This window comes from Lepus europaeus, chromosome 9, assembly GCF_033115175.1.
Source record: "Lepus europaeus isolate LE1 chromosome 9, mLepTim1.pri, whole genome shotgun sequence".
In the NCBI taxonomy this organism is placed as follows: Eukaryota; Metazoa; Chordata; class Mammalia; order Lagomorpha; family Leporidae; genus Lepus; species Lepus europaeus.
In genome coordinates this window covers 115,845,469-115,862,991 of record NC_084835.1, presented here as the reverse complement: position 1 = coordinate 115,862,991, position 17,523 = coordinate 115,845,469, and the positions used below count along the sequence as shown (strand labels likewise).

Below are 17,523 nucleotides of genomic sequence, written 5' to 3'. Positions count from 1 at the left end.
AAAGCTAAAAATAGATCTACCATATGAGTCAGCTATCCCACTCCTGGGAGTATATACAAAGGAAGTGAAATTAGCATATGAAAGAGATAGCTACATTCCCATGTTTATAGCAGCTCAATTCACAATAGCTAAGATGTGAAATCAAGCTAGATATCAACTGACGATTGGATAAAGAAAATGTAGCGTATATATACACATGATGGAATTAAACAAATCGACATTTGTAACAAAATGGATACAAGTGGAGGTTATTATGCTAAGTTAAATAAAGCAGATCCAAAAAGAAAAATGTTTTCTCTTATTTGTGGTATCATAATGTAGAGCAAAAAAATTGTGTGACGTCATATTATGTATACAGTTATAAATAACGTTTCACTGAATCATACAATATAAATGACAATATACCCTTCTTCCTCATGTTAAATATGGGGGGAGGGGGTGTCTCACTGTGGTATAGCTAAAGCCACTGACTGATTCTTGCATCCCATACTGTCCCCAGTTCAAGTCCTGGCTGATCCACTTCCAATCCAGCTCCCTGCTGATACACCTGAGAGAACAGCAGTAGATGGCCTGCGCACCCATGTGGGAGACCTGGAGGAAGCTCCTGGCTCCTGATTTCAGCCTGGCCATTTGGGGAGTAAACCAGCAGATGGAGGATTCATCTCTGTCTGCCTCTCTAACTCTGCCTTTCAAATAAATAAAATTAATCTTTCAGAAAATAGAAAGGGGGGGGAGAACAGTGAGGACACTTAGGTAATTTTCTCAATTTGAGTGTTGGATATGAATCTGATCAGACAAAACATTTTTTTAAAGATTTATTTATTTTAAAGGCAGAGTTATAGAGAGGCAGAGAGAGAAAGAAGACTTCCATCCACTGCTTCACTCCTCAAATGGCTGCAATGACCGGAGGTAGGTTGATCTGAAGCCATGAGCTTCTTCCCTGTCTCCCACACAGCGGGTACAGGAGCCCAGGGACTTGGACCAGCTTCCACTGCTTTCCTAGGCTATAGCAGAGAGCTGGATCAGAAGTGGAGCAGCAGGGACTTGAACCAGTGCCCATACTGGATGCTGGCACTGCAGGTGGAGGCTTTACCCACTATGCCACAGCACCAGCCCCTCATTTATCTTTAAAAATATGTGAATTTACTCATTATGTATATTTCAATGAAATGTTTAAAAATAGTTTTGAATCTTATAAATTTTCAACATCTATGAAGATAAACAATTTTTGTGTGAAATGTTGCATATTTTTATAAATATTTTAAAGCTTACTTACAATTGCTTCCTGAAATACATTCCATTTTGTCATGGTATATAACAATTTGAATGCACTAGTTGATTCTGTTAGCTAATATTTAGATTTTTAAAATGATATTTGAAGTGAAATCAATATATAAATTCATTTTCAGTTCATATTTTTGAATTTTTGGTATTAATGCTATGCTCAACTCATTAAAAACCATTCAGGAGCTTTTCATTTTTCTGTGATTTGGAAAACCTTAGCATTGTCATGATTTCTGAAAATATTGAATATAAATTTCCTGTAAAGATTTTAAAAAGGAAGCATACTTTTGATTTAATAACTGAAAGCCTCTTCTATTTCCTGGTAGTTTTAACTCTAAAAATTAGAGGTTGACATTGTGATAAGGTACCATTTGTAAATTCTTCAATTGTCTATGATTTTTACTCAAGGTCAAGGACAACTATCATCAGCTACTAAAAAAAAATCCTTCCATGACAAATTTAACATGAAACATTTGTATATCTTTGCTGTTTCTAGCAATAATTCTTTAGGATCATGAAATATAAATCAACTCAGAAAATATTAAAGTATACAATACTAACATTCCTATTCAAACTATGAATTCAATGAAATGGCCTTGCATACAACTTTTTTGCTACCTAATTTCCTCCAATAAAATATCCAATGTTCTTTTTACTAAAAAAATCTTAAGCTCACACTCAATCACAACTGAGGACCTACAATTGAGGACTGAACACCAGCTGTCCAAAAACGATGTCTATGTAATAGTCTTGAAGTATAACCTAGACTGGTTTAATTAAGAGTCAAATGGTCAGTGACCACATCTTCACATTGCAGCTATCTTCATCTCCTTCAGTATATGTCAAAAAGGTATTCCTTCCATGAAACTTAATAGTAAGATGCTTTTAAAATAAAGTAGCATATGGTATATATGAAATACTATATTTATAGTATAGACACAATGATTTATATGTATACATATATATTATAGTGTAGACACAATAATCTGTTTGTATACACATATATATCCAAAAATCCCTATTGTAACATAAGCTTATTTAAAACTTTATTCAAAGCATGAGAAATAAAGAAGGAAATGAATCCTATTACAAGTATTGGTCCTATTCTACTTTGAGAAATAAAATGATGTATTTAACATTGAGATATTTGAGGAAAAAGGTGTGACTAGATTCTGTCTTACTACAAACTAACGCTATACTATGTATTAGCAATATAAGTTGTATGTATGCTCTTCACTCATTGAAATAAAACTTATGATTTCTTTGATAATAATTTAGTCTATCCAGTCTAAAGTAGATAGTCACTAGGTATTCATTGGTACTGCATATCAAAAAGAAAAGCCAATGTGTTCCCAATATCATTTCCAGTTACCTCTTGTATTTTATTTGTGAATAAATAGTATTGAATGCAAATCAGTGACGAAATTTCCTGATAAATCAAGACATCCTTTCTTGAATATATTTAAGGAAATAAGTGAGGAAAAGCATATGTTTTGAATATGAGAATATTAAGTGTAAAAACTATTCTATAGTTGCAATATTAATTTCTTCTTCTATTCCCAAAGGAATGACCACCTGATACAATTGAGATCATCTTGGATTTACCGAATATGGGAACTGATCTTCAGAACGCAGTCTCTTCACTTACTCCCCGAACCCTGTTACTCCAATGCCAATGTCAAGCCATTCTGCCTGACTTGTGGCAGGTCCACATTCCTAAAATACCAGTGCAGCATACTGGAAATAACTGAAGCCAGAAAGACATAGTTTGGAATCCTATTTCCAGCACTAATAATATCTATAGTGTTAGGTAAGTCATTTAACATTTCTGAACCTCAGGTTTCTTCATGTGTAAAATGAAGTATTTACAATGAAGTTTAATTTACTGCAAAGCTATCAAAACTGTAAATATGTATGTAAATCATCTTGTACATAGGAAATGATAAAGAGGCACAGATACTCCATCTCATCTCAAAAACTTAAAATTGTTTCTATTCTATGATTTACAAGGAGAATATTATTCTGTTTGAATTTAAGATGACCCCAAAATTTATCCTGCTCTACCAATTGAAGACAATTTCTGATCTTCACAAAGGTACATTTTTTATGCTCCAGTGAGACAGATTGCTCAATACCTTTTTCCATGCTTTATGCTAATTCAGGCCTCAAAACCCTTTATGTCAACTACTTCTGCAAAATAGAAAACTTTTCTTGTTTCAGCAACTATCCAAGTTTCACTAACTCCTCAAGACAGCTCAGGAAGCTGAACCCCTCCTTCAAAGCTTCTCAAATTCCTCTTGCACTAACATCCTGCTAATGAGGGTGTTTTTGAGGATTTTGTCAGAATTCAAATGACCTTGTAATATCAGCATAAAAAGAAAAATCACATTTCTTCAGATAAAAATATGAAAAAATGATCTCAGGTTCACTTTAAGAATAGTCACTATATTTGTGTCTCTATTAGATAAAACACCAAAATGCTCATAGATCATTTTGATGCCACACCCATTGTAAGATCCAAAAAGCTATATCCTGGTGATCAATTTTTGAATCCAATGAAAACATAAGAAGAATGTCAAAGGGAGACAATGAGATGATCTGTTATTTCACAAGAAAAACATTTTTAAAGTTTTAGAAAATAAGACAATTAACACAAAGCCTTTTATAGTATATTCAGAATAGATTTATTGATATTTAGATTGATTTTTTAATCAATATTTAAAAACTAGCTAAGATTTGTGCACATATTACATCACTAGCATATCAATTCTAATTTAATGCATTCATGAAACTGTAGAAGATATAATTCAGAAGTATTTAGTATATAAGGATATTTACTGACAGCAAAACAATCTATTAAGAAAACATTACTCAAAAGCTGAATAGCTTCTTACACAAAAATATATTGATAAAAATATATATTCACATCATTTTAGTAAACAGAAAAACTAGTAGTGATGCAAATACCACTATCAATAAACATTAACTACTTTGATGCTATATTATTTACATCTTTTTAACTTAATATTTTTGAGATAATATTTTTAATCTACATTGTAGTCAAAGGCTTAACAGGTCTACTAAATAAGAGTTTAACATATTTCTAATTGTATTTTTTTGTCTTTAGAATGTTTTTCTTATGATTATATCAAATAGGTTTACTCACTCAATATTCATTTTATAATTTCTCTTTGCAGTACACATAAGCAGATGCTTTCCAATGGTTTCCTGAGACGTTTTCATTCCTATACTTTATTTCTATGTAGTTAAACATCAATTTTCTTTTTATTATGTACAGAATTTTGTTATTTTATTCTGTATTCTCATGTCCTCCACATTATGCAGGTAACATATTAAAAAAAATCAATATTACTGCTAAGTTTGAAGTATATTTTTCTGCTCACACTAATAGAAATTCAGCATGAAGACTCACAAAATGAAAATCAAATGCATGAGACATAGATACGGGGGGTTGCATAATAATTTCTTTGTTTTTGCTGCAAGAATATAGATTACTTCAAACATATTGACTAATTCATATTCATGTGGAACTACAAAGTTTTCATATAAAAATATTCTATTACTGTCTAAACTTAGAGATGAAATGCTTACCTGTGTTTTGTTTAGCATACAGTTATTTTTTAAAAGACAGGAAATGTGTGACAAGCTGTCAGGATAAATAATACCCACAATGGAAAGATGGAAGGGGAAGGGAAGAAACCCAGTCCACACTCAAAGGAAACTCCGATTCCTTCTGCTTCCAGGGCCTAGAGGAGTTTTGCTGTACGTCTCATAAGCAACCGTCTTTCTCACTGCTCCGAGAGCAAAACACACTCTGCTCCACCAGGAAAGTATAAGAATTAAATAGAAAACCACAGGTTATTAAGCACTCTTACCCTCTGGGCTCGCTGGGCTGATCTCGTGTCTCAGTTGCAGGCACATGTGTAAACAACAGAATTCCCTGCCTCCTTTTCTCATCAGTCAGCTCTGGGGTCCTGGCCAACAGGATTATTCCAGTATTAAGGACACACCACACAAACTCAAAAAGGATTCCCATTGGTTGTGAAGTTTCATCAAAACCCATACCACAACACACTCTCCGTATCACAAGTGAGCTAACCAAAATAAAATCATTTTTAATGTTCCCTAAGTATTAAATATTAAGTGTGATCCAAAGCTTTCCATACAACCCATGTGAAACTATGTGCTGTGAGTCAAAAAGGAAGAGCACGCCCACCCCTTCCATCTATAGTGCATTCAATGTTTGACAACACATACACTTTTTAGTAACGGTGGAAAAGACTAAAGCTAAAATGGTAAAAGTATTAAAATCTCTATCTGCAAACTGTTTAAAGGGAAGTGACATTGCAGATAACAGGAACAACAGAAAACATCATTTGCCCGATCTGATTTGTATTAAGTTACCAAAACAAAAAGAAATCATATTTAATAAATATTTAAGTATACAAATCACGATGCATAAGCTGCCTGTCAAAACCCTCGATTGCAGCCCTGTTGGCAGGAAAGGCGAGCTGCAGTCTCCAGGGCTCCCGCTGAGCTCCTGGCCCCCTTCCTTGCGGGAGAATCGAGTGGCTTTCCAGTGACAGAACTCAGCTGTCAGGAAGTGCACTGATGAAGGCACTGCAGCAGACCACAGGAAAGAGCACTTCCCAGAGTGAAACTAGCAGCACAAAGCGCCCCAAGAAAAAGGTGAAAAGGTAGGGGAGATAAAATCAATTACACAAAACAGCACTTGAAAGTAGGTGAATTAATGTCTTCAAACAATCTTACTCTTTCTTCTTCTCAATCCGGAGGCTTACTCTTAATTGAGCAATAGTTTTAATCATTTAATCCATTTCTATGTAACAGTGTCCTTTCTCTTTTACTTTCTGATGCAATGGAAAAAGTAGTCTTTCTCCCATATAAAGCCAACTAATACCTTTGAGCTAAACTTGTTCAACTACAACTCCCTCTCCACTACCCTTGAAGTCTCTCTTGTCTGGATTTTCCTCATGAGATGTTAACCATAAATCATTCAGTCAATTTCACTTATACCAATGAATTTCACTTTTTTAAATTTCACTTTTAATTCAGTCATGTTCATACCCAGGTACTATACTCTCTTTCACGGTCAAATGATTGAGAAAGCTCTAGCCAAGAGCCCCACTGCATCCTTGATAACATCACAGTGAAAACACAGAGATGCACATGTTCATGAAAAAAGTCCACCTGCTTTTGGAAGTTCACAAATGCCTCCCTGGTCCTCCTTCTAGTTTACATCCACACGTTTAGGGACTCTGCACAATCCTGCCCACATGAAGACATCTGATATTGGCCCAGGACCCTTCTTAATCCCTTCAATCTTCTTGCTGCCCCCTTCTCACTTTTATTCATTATGCCTCATTTTCCCATCCTTGTGCACATCAGGTGCCTCTCAGATTAATTTGTGCATCCTTTCCTTTGCCAGTGCCACCCATTCTCCTTGTTTCACTGACCATCTATTTTCAGATGGCCCAGCCATATTCTGGATTTCTGCACTTGTGTTCATCAGCACTGCATACCCCTCCTCCAGAAAATGCCAGCCATGGCATTGACATGTTTAAAAATAAAGTCATTTCTCCATGGACTTGCAGCATTATCTCAATAAATGCCAATTCTTACAGCATGCTAAAGAAAACTCCTGGAACCAATCCTTTTTTTAATTTTTTATTTGACAGGTAGAGTTATAGACAGAGAGAGACAAAGAGAAAAGTCTCCCTTCCGTTGGTTCACTCCCTAAATGGCCGCTACTGTGCCGATCCGAAGCCAGGAGCCAGGTGCTTCTTCCTGGTCTCCCATGCGGGTGCAGGGGCCCAAGTACTTGGGCCATCCTCCACTGCCCTCCCAGGCCACAGCAGAGAGCTGGATCAGAAGTGGAGCAGCAGGAACTTGAACTGGCACCCATATGGGATGCCAGTGCCGCAGGCAGAGGATTAACCAAGTGAGCCATGGTGCTGGCCCTGGAACCCATCTTCAACTCTTTCCTCTACTGAGCCCAGTACCAGTTCTTCTTAGTGTACTACAGAAGCTTGTCCAGCCCTCTCTCTCTTCCCACTGACACTAGTCTGGTTCAACCATCAGAGTCTTCCTGGATCACTGAAATGTCCTCTTAAATTATCTCTCTATACCTAAATGTGTTCTCCTCCATCATTTGCAAGAGATTCAGTGCTATATTTCCTATCCTAATGCTACCAGAAGTGTCTGAAGATTTTTAACCTTCAAGTAATTTCTCTTCTTCATGATATATTTGCCACTCCTGGCTTCTGAATTATTTTTTCCTGACTTTGTGATTGTGTTATATCCTTATGCCTTCTATTACTTTCCTCTCATCTTAATGGTCAATTTTCCCCAAGGGATCATCACTGATACTATTCTTACTCCATATTTCCCTTTGGGGTTTGACATCTGTTCTTGAACAATCTTTTACCATACATACTGCTTTGAATTGAACTGTGTCCTCTGAGAAGACTTGTGAAAATCCTATCCCCCTGTACCATGAAAGTAAGCTTATTTGGAAATATGATCTTTGCAGATGTCAACAAGGTAAAATGATGCCATTCTTAATTAGTGTGGGCCTTAATTCAATGGCTGATGTCGTTATAAAAAGGTGGGAATTTTGACACAGACACACATGAGAGAATACCAAGGGCAAAACAGAGTTTAGAGTGATGTACCTATAAACCAAGAGCCATCAGAAGCTAGGGGGAAGCAAGATAGCTTCTTCCTCTTGGCTCTGACACCTTCAGTTTGGATCTTCAGCTTCCAGAATTGAGAGACAATAAATGTCTGTTGCTTTAAGTCATAAATTTGTGTGATTTATTACAGCAACCCTAGAAAGCTACTACACATAGAATTCCCAAGTATATATGACCTGTCCAGGAAAGTTTATCAAGACTCACAGATGTATTTCCAACAGCCTAACAAAATACTAACTCAAAGCCATCTAAATGTCTCAATAACCTCCAGACATCATACATCTTACATTTCTTTCCAAACCTCCACTGTGTGTTGTAATCTCAATCTTAAATAATGGTACTACCACCCACCAGATGGTAAAGCCAGAAACCTTTGTTATTTGTGGATCCTTTTTCCACTTCACTCTTCAACTGCAATAATTCATCTTTATATCAAAACTTGAAAGAAACGTTGATTTCTGTGTCACCTTTATCCCCTTTTGTCTCTTCAGAACCCACCCAAATCAGGTTTTTGTCTCATCACGAAAATTTTTTGCTGTCATATTTGCAAATTACTGACTAGTAAAATCTAACTACATATGGAAGACATTGTCTTCCTCACAGCTTTCTCAAGTGAAGGCGCCCACACAACTCCACTACTAAGAGCCAGAAAGTGGAGTGAGTATCCTGTTTTTTCTTTATTGCCAAGTATGGATAACAAGTTCTTCAGTCAGTGGTAGCTTGGGACCTACAGAATCCTGGAGACAAAGTAACCCAAGATCTCTATCCTAGTTCAAATGCCACACATGCTATGGTTTATAACACAGTTCTACACACACCCCTTTACTATCTTAACTCTCCAAATCTCACATCTCACAGCAATCACTTGAGGCATAAGAAAAAGCAATGAGAAAATTCAGCATCAGAGTTTTCATAATTGTTTGGCAAGTTTACAATATCTTAATGGGTTCAGTATACATCAGTGCAGGCTGAATTTTTAGTGGATTCCAATTCCATTTCAAGTACTAGGCCCTCTGTGGCTTCTACTAGTCTTCCCATGCTTCCTGTGAAGATAATTTTCTATTTTTGTTTGACACAGCAATGTGTTTGTTTAAAAATAATCCATTGTTACCATGCCTCCCCTAAAAATTTCCTTGGCTGTATGGCACAGTTTTGCCAGTGACACATAAGAGAGTCTAATGGTAATTTTTAGAAATGCTTTGCCCTTCTGATGTGTATGCCAGGCCATTTCAGGTCTTTCTTCTTCCTGCTTGCATGTAAAAGGATAGGAATTTTGAGATGGAAAGCCAGTGTGACATAATATTGAAGATCTTAAGACATGATTCAGGTGGAAACCACACATTAAGAAAGCAGGAGAATCCAGTGATGTGACGGGCTTCATTTGGGCTTTCAGCGATGGGAGTAAAAGACAACTTCATCTGATTAACCATTGTCATCAATTTCCTCTTGTAGTCATATTGATTGGATTAGGAACTGCTGGTCATTGCAAATTCATAAATGTGTCTAACTGGAGAAATAAGGTAAATATTAATCAAAACTGGTTTTACTTCAAATCTTTATCACCTGGGAATTTCAGATGAAATTATGTAATCGAAAACTCCCACAACAAGCTTCACAACTGTCATGTAACTTTGCATCATTTTCTCACTATCTCTATGAAGTGTTTTCCAATTCCCACAAAAGAGTTAATGCTAAAGCCAAAGGCTGTCTCCTCGTACTTATCTACGTCTGTTTCCCCAACAAACCATGAATTTCTAAAGGAGATAATATTGTATCTTTGAATCTTTTGCAAAAGAGCAAAGAAATTAATGGCTACATGGACTAAAGTATAAAAGTATAAATGGATATATGATTGTGTGTTATATGAAGGCACTAAAAGATAAAAATGAGAACACCTCAGAATTGAACAAGTTGTAGAAAAGTAAATTAGAGGGGCCAGCGCTGTGGCGTAGCGGGTAAAGACACCACCTGCAGTGCCAGCATCCCATATGGGCACCGATTCGAGTCCCGGCTGCTCCATTTCCAACCCAGCTCTCTGCTATGGCCTGAGAAAGCAGTAGAAGATTGCCCAAGTCCTTGGGCCCCTGCACCCGCATGGGAGACCCGGAAGTAGCTCCTGGCTCCTGGCTTCAGATCGGTGAAGCTCCAGCCATTGCGGCCAATTGAGGAGTGAACCAGCTGATCGAAGACCTCTCTTTGCTTCTCCTTAACTCTGTGTGTAACTCTTTCAAATAAATAAAAATAAATCTTTGCAAAAATAAAAGTAAAATAAATTAGATATACTTGTATATTTTTAGAATTTTAATTTGAGAAGGAGAAAGGAGGGGAGAGAGATACAAGGGGGAAAGGAGGAGAGAAGAAGAGGGGGAGGGCGGAAGAGGGCATACTTCCATCTGCTGGTTCCCTCCACGGAAGCCTTCAATGACTGGGAGTGGGCCAGATCAAAACCAGGAGACAGAACTCAATCTAAGTCTTTCTCCTGGGTGTCAGGGACCCAACTACTTGCGCCATCACCTGCTGCTCTCAGAGTCTGCATTTGCAGGCAGCTGGAATCAGGAGTGAAGCTAGTACTTGAACCTCAATACTATGATGAAATGAGAGCTTTTTAACTGTTGGATTAGCTGCTATGTCAAATGCCTGCCTCTGGTCATTGGATTGTTTATATAAAAAGACTTGAAAGGAAGAGTAGTCACACACACACACACACGGAGAGAAAGAGATCTTCCATCCATTGGTTCACTCCCCTAATGGCAGTAACACTTAAATCTAGTCCAAGTTGACGTCAGGAGCCCAAAATTCCACCCAGGTCTCGCACATGAGTGGCAGTGATCTAAATAATTAGGCCACCTTCTGCTTCCTTCCCAGACAAATTAGAAGGAAGCTGGATTGGAAGTGGAGCTGCTAGAACTAAAAACATTACTCTGATATAGGATGCCATGGTCACAGGCATTGACTTAACCTACTGCACAAAAAGGCCAGGCCCTAGTCATTGGATTTTGGTGGAACCAACAGCAAAAGTAGGTGTTTAACTGTTAACTTGTAAGATGTACTCAGCTTTTTAGAAAGGCTTCTCAAACTCTGCACTGTTGACATTTTTACCAGGTACTACTTGGTTAAGCTAGAGTTGCTTGTGTATTGCATGGTATTTTGCAGCACACCCTGTCCCCTAACCAGTAGTTATCAGTAGCACAAGCAGTGTGAACACAAAAAATGTTTCTGATGAGGCAAAATTTCTGTCAGTTAAGTTTGCTGTTTAGAGTGATAGAACAGTGGTAACATGAGACAAATGTGGCTTAGCTCTGCTCATGACCAGTTGTGTACCTTGTGGCCTTAGATAAAATGATCCCATTGTCCCAAACCTTATTTCCCCATATATATGACAGGAAGTTAGACTAGAAGTCTTTAAAGTTTATCTTACTAAAACATTAAGTGTGATCCTATCACACACACACCCCCCAACACACCCTACTGACGTATTTTCATAGTCTGTGTGGATTAGAGAATGGAATTTATAAGATTGAAAACAAAAAATGTTATAAAACCTAGGGTGGCTATTTGGTGTGGTGGTCAGATCACTGCTTAGGGTACCCACATCCCTTTCTAGTGTGCCTGAGTTCAAGTCCCAGCTCCACCTCTGATTCTGGCATCCTGCTAAAATATACCCTGGGAGACAACAGGCAGTGGCTCAGGTAGTTTGATCTTGCACTCATTTGGAACTCAGTCTGCATCTTTCATGTAAGTCTAAGCACTGTTTTATATTAAAAGACCACAGTTCAACTACTACCATAGTGATGAAAAGTACTTTTAACTACTCAGCAACTATATTAAGTTACAATTTACTCTGACCTTCCTCAGGAAAGATAGTCTACACATTTACAATGCAGAAGACAACATACAGAAAAACTAATTATGCTAAATTGATTTAGAAAACACATCTCGCTTCTGAATCCTTAAATTATAATTGTTTGGACAGCCCTTGCTAAATAATCTCTTTCAAGACAGAACTAATCCTCTTCAATGCATAATTGTTCTGATTAACGTTCATAAATATTCTTGGCAGCAAGATGAAACCACTTGAGGATGAATTTTCTCCACATATCATGAGTTCTTTCACTCTTTAGCAAAGTTCATTGATTTCTGCTAACCTTTCCTTGTTGAGTTCTTATAAAAAGCATTACCTACACTCTTTCAAAGAGAATAAAAGTGTCATTTTTTAATATCATAAGCAGTTGTCATATCAGTTGGTTCTTTATATCAGTTGCTCCTATATCCTAACTGAACAAAACAATAAAATTTACCAAAACGGTAATGCTTACTGCATAGTCTACAGCCTTAGTGAAAAGGCAAGGCAATGTGGCACCGCTGGTTAAGCTATGGGGCGCCAGCATCCCATTCTGAAGTACCTGGATCAAGTCCCAGCTCTACCATGCTTCTAATCCTGCTTCCTGCTAATGTGCCAGGGAGCCAGCAAATGATGTTCTTGCCACTATGTGGGAGACCCAGATGGAGTTCCAGGCTCCTGGCTTACACCTGGCCTACCTAAGCTCTTACAGACATTTGGGAAGTGAACCAGCAAATGAGAGATTTTTCTGTGTGGACCTTTCCCTTTCTCTCTGTCATTTATTTGAAAGGCAGAGCCATGGAGAGAAATAGATCCTGCATCTGCTAATTCACTCCCCAGATGGCTGCAATGGCCAAGGCTGTGTCAGGCCAAAACTAGGAGCCCAGAGCTTCCTCCAGGTTTCCCTTTGCAGATGCAGGGGCCCAAACACCTAGCTCATCCTCCACTACCTTGCCAGGAACATTAGCAGGGAACTGGATTGGAAGTGGAGCAGCTAGGTCTAGAACCCACATCCATATGGAATGCCAGTATTAACCACCAGAGCTCTGCCTTTCAAGTAAATTGTTTTAATTTGAATAAAATTCTAAGAGATCAAAACTTGTTACTAAATATGTAGCCTATGTTAGACCTTATACTTAATTTCACTATAAGAATATGGGAGAAAGATATGTACACGTAGACAATTGTTTTTCTCACATTATAAGGACCCATGTAAATAATATTTTAATGGCAAGCATACACTGTGGTAAGAAACAAGACCAAATATACTATAAGGCATGAATTCCTAAAGTACTGCATACAATTATCCTTTAAATTACTTTTAGCATACACTTGGATCATGGCGTTGACCAGGCTTGAAGTCTCTTAATAAATATTTAAGCTTTAGAGTATATTTGAGGCAAACAAATATTCAAGGATTATAAATGACACAGGCATAAATAATCATGATTTAGCAAAGTACCATTAGAATTATTATAAAATTTCCATTCAAGAAAAAGTAAAATATGGAGTGTCTTGAGTACCAGTTTTCAAAGCTGACACAAAACATTTCAAAGAACTCAAGGTTATCAGAATGGACTGCATGTCCGATTTTCTCTTCTCACCTCCTACCCCCTTAATAGTGTTCTTGTTGTTTTAAGAGATAATCCTATAACAGTGCTAAAACAGATACATCAAACACGACATACTTTGAGATTTCTACACATCAGAGGCAGATAGGATCTGATGACAGGGACATCAAAGTGAGAGAAACTACAACACACAGCATCCAAAACAGAAGACAGCCACAAAGCCACAAACCAACCTTCCCACAGTACCTGGAGAAAATCCTAGCACAGCATAGACCTAGCATCACAGTGCTACCTGCCTGGCCACAGGGCCTTAGGATCTTTCCTCTCCCACTGACACACACAGCAGCAGCTTAGAAGATGGAGTTTAATGCCTGAAGAAATAACTTCTAAATAAAGGTGACCTTTCTGACTAGGGTCCTGGTGTAAACACTAGGGTCAAGGAGAGATGAACAACAAAGGCTCAGGGAACTTCAAGACCATAAGAAATACCAAAGAATAAAGGAGAGTGACCCCCACTGGCAGTGAAAAACACTAAAGGAATCCATACATCAAGGCTTTCTTAATTTAGCTCACAGACATTTAGAATCTGCTTCCCTGTTCTCTACCCACAGCATAACGTGAGATCTGCCTGAAAATGGGCTTTGCCTCCCTCACAACCCCTTCCAGAGGCCAGGTGTGCTGGGTAAATAGATGCAGCCATTGCACCCGCCTCCACTGGACTAGTCACTTATCGACAAAACGAGGTCAGCAGTTTGGTGAGAAGATTACTCTGAGTGGAAAACGGAATCCAGACCTCCAGACTGTAGCATTTAGAAAGAGCACTGGCTGCATGGCAGGTATAATAATATTAATAACAGCAATAGGACACCAGTAGAATATAGCAATAGTATAGGTTCAAATTAATGAAAAATAACAAAACAAAATAAAAATAACAAACACAGCTGAATGTTCAAGCCAAGATTAAAATCTCTTTTGGAAACAATGGTGTATGTTTTTATTATGTTGTGAAAGTTATGGCTTGCATAATCCCACAAACATGAAGAAGTGAATGGCATTCTTTTTATTCTAAACACTTAGCTGAAAATTTCCCTCAGGATTTCATTGAATTCTGGCTAATCAATGCTGATTAACTCAAATTTATTTGATTTCCCGCTAACAGAAATGAGAGAGTTAAAATGGCATCTCTGCACAGCAGAAAGGGAATATCCATTGAGAGCAGATCACAGGTGACTGAGGATATTAAAACTCTGTGTGACAGCAAAAGATACACAAAACTGTCCACTTGGTATTAATAAAACTAAAATATGTACTGCCATTAGCTAATTAAATAAGGACATCACCATTTTCATTACATATCTCCCTTTACCAAGACATAACTTCATGTACTTTTAAAAAATTGTGGTAGAGAAGAGAAAGAGGAATCAAGAATCATTTTTAAAAAATTGAAAAATGATTTTATGCCCATATATTCCTACACAATAAGGACACAACTCTATATGCTGATTTTCTTCATGAATTTTAAAAGCACCAAATCAATAAAAATTGAAAACTTTTGGTCATAAGTGAAATTGATATATAATTTAATCCATATTCTTGAAGTACAAAAATAAAAATATGCCAAGAAGTTTGCCTGTAAGCAATATTGAACATCTTTTTAAACGAATTCAATGATGATTCATTTGTTAAGACAAATAAAAGTAGGATTAGAATTGTCTTCTCAAATAGAAAGTGTATTCATGTTAATGAAAGTAACAGAAAAATTAACTTCCTGGTTAAATGACAGAAATTAACACAAGGTGTTTATAACAAAGGTAACTTCAGTATTGAGGATCTGTAATACTGATCTCTAAAAACCCTCAAATATCTGTGACTATAACTACATTTATAATATCTTACATAGTTAAGTTTAAAATGAATGCATATTACAGTATCACTTTAATTAAAATAATCACCAAGGGCTTGGTAATATGTTGTTATAAAAACCTTTAAGATACTCTTAGCCCAAGATTTTTCTACTCTGTTTTTTTCTCCAGCTCATTATATAAGCAAAACTCAGATAAGCTCTAGGCAATGCAACAAAGTTTGTTAATATTTTGACACCATAATGTTGGAATTAATCTAATAAATTCTCTACCTCATTGGCTTTCAATATTTTTTATGTAATGGAATTCTTTAAGAAACAAAAAATGATGCTATACAGAAGTCAGTTATGTTAAAAGTGAAATTTCTCTCATTAATGCTTACTTGGAATAGAGCTTGAAAATCTGCCAACTTGGAAACTCTTCTCACATAATTTTCTCCAACAATGGCCCTTAGAGGCCATCCATAAAATCCTCAGACTCTACAGAGCACTTTGGAAAACAACTACTATAATAAAATCACTATTTTACAGATAAAGATTCTTGACTTCAGCAAGAAGAAAAAAATCGTATGTCCAAATTTCCTCCTGTCCACCCACTCATTCTTTTCTTATTAGTTTTCTGGGAACTTTTAAATTGTTTTCATCTAAAGATAATCTCTATTACATAATCATTGATGTTTGTTTCAAAAACAATACTAATCAGCCCAAAGAAGACTACCACCCAGGATCTATGCTCAGCTAAGCAATGAAGGCAGTTTTGTACTTTTCATGACCTTGTTGTCTCTCTATCCATGTGTGAGCTAAGATAAGTGTATCCATGTGGATTTGCTACCACGATGCACTAATCTGAATGTGTTACCCTGTACACCTAAAACTTTTACAGAATGTGGTAGGATTTTTTTCTTCATCCTTGGCAGGTATGTGTCTTAGCGAGACCTCCAACGTATCAGTCACTATTACCTGCTCACCTGGTGTGATTATCATCTTGTCATTATGACAACAATCCAGATCCCATCAGACCATATAACAATAGAAGAGAAAAAATTTACTACAGATCTGTACCAAGACTATCCATTCTAAATGAAGGAAAAGTATTTCGGAACCAGGGGACATCACCAAAAATAATGGAATAGGAAACCCTGGACCCAAAAACACAAAAACTTGTGGAAACATTCAGAACCCAGCCATTGGAATTATCCAAGAAAAGTTCCCAGATGGCTAACAATCACATGCCAAGATGCTGAACATCATTAGTCATTATGAAATACAAATGAAAGCAACAATGGCATACTCCTCTGCATTCAGTGGGAAGACTAGAATAAAAAGACACAGTAACAAGTATTGGGTAGGCTCTGAAAGAAATGCAAGTCTCCTATGCTGTGGTAGGAACAGAACAATGCTGCTACTCTGGAGGACCATCTGGCATGTCTTCAGAATGCACACCTTTTGAAACTGTATTGAAATAACCTACATCCACACAAAAATGTGTATATAAATGTCTATAGCAGCACTAGACAAAAAAGTGAAAATAACCCAATGCCCATCACCTGATTATAAACAAAGTCTGATTCATCCACATGATGTAACATAATTAAGCAACAAAAAGTAGTTAAATGTGCTTCAGTGTCAAGGAAGCTTGCAAACATGTTAGAGCAATCAGAAAAAAAAAAAGACAACAGGATTCCATTCACATAAAATTATATTGTAAAAGGTTCTTAAAATACTCATGAATAAAAGGTTGTGCAACATTTTTGGAAATTTGTGTATAGTTATTTCATAATACATATTTTCTGTGAACAGTTACAAGACACCTCATGAAATATCAAGAATGGGCTAGTTATATACAGTTACAAATTAGATTATTTGTGTACAATTGCCATTAAGGGGAAATAGTGAGTGACTAAAAATGGGTATACTGTTTCTTGATTTTCTGTTATTTTTATTGATAAAATGTTCTATAAGTGATAATAATGATGGCTGCACAATTCTATAAATACACTAAACCTATTGAATTGCATAAATGGGTGAATTGTATGTAATGCAAGTTATATCTTCATAAGATTGTTTTATTTGCCAGAAAGTTTTCCTAAGTTACCAGAACTTCTTATAGTCAATGACAAGTCTGTAGAATTGCTGATAATAATTCGTCTCTATAGTCAGCTGTATTTTTGCCACATTTCTCCTTCCCTCACTGCATGATTTTCTACTTCTCTGCTTCAACAGACATTATTG

General features: G+C 36.7%; 1 protein-coding gene across 3 annotated transcripts in view; it reads right to left on the bottom strand.

Annotated features, from left to right (window-relative positions):
* CCDC102B (coiled-coil domain containing 102B) overlaps positions 1-17,523 on the bottom strand; it is a 402,878-nt gene that overhangs the window by 351,860 nt on the left and 33,495 nt on the right. Inside the window, exon 1 of one of the 3 annotated variants that reach the window (XM_062200308.1) lies at positions 5,181-5,303. The exons of the other annotated variants lie outside the window; for them this stretch is intronic. The gene's annotated coding sequence lies outside the window, so the exon portion shown is untranslated. Of the gene's footprint in view, positions 1-5,180; positions 5,304-17,523 lie in introns of those variants that run through there. 3 annotated transcript variants of the gene reach the window in all.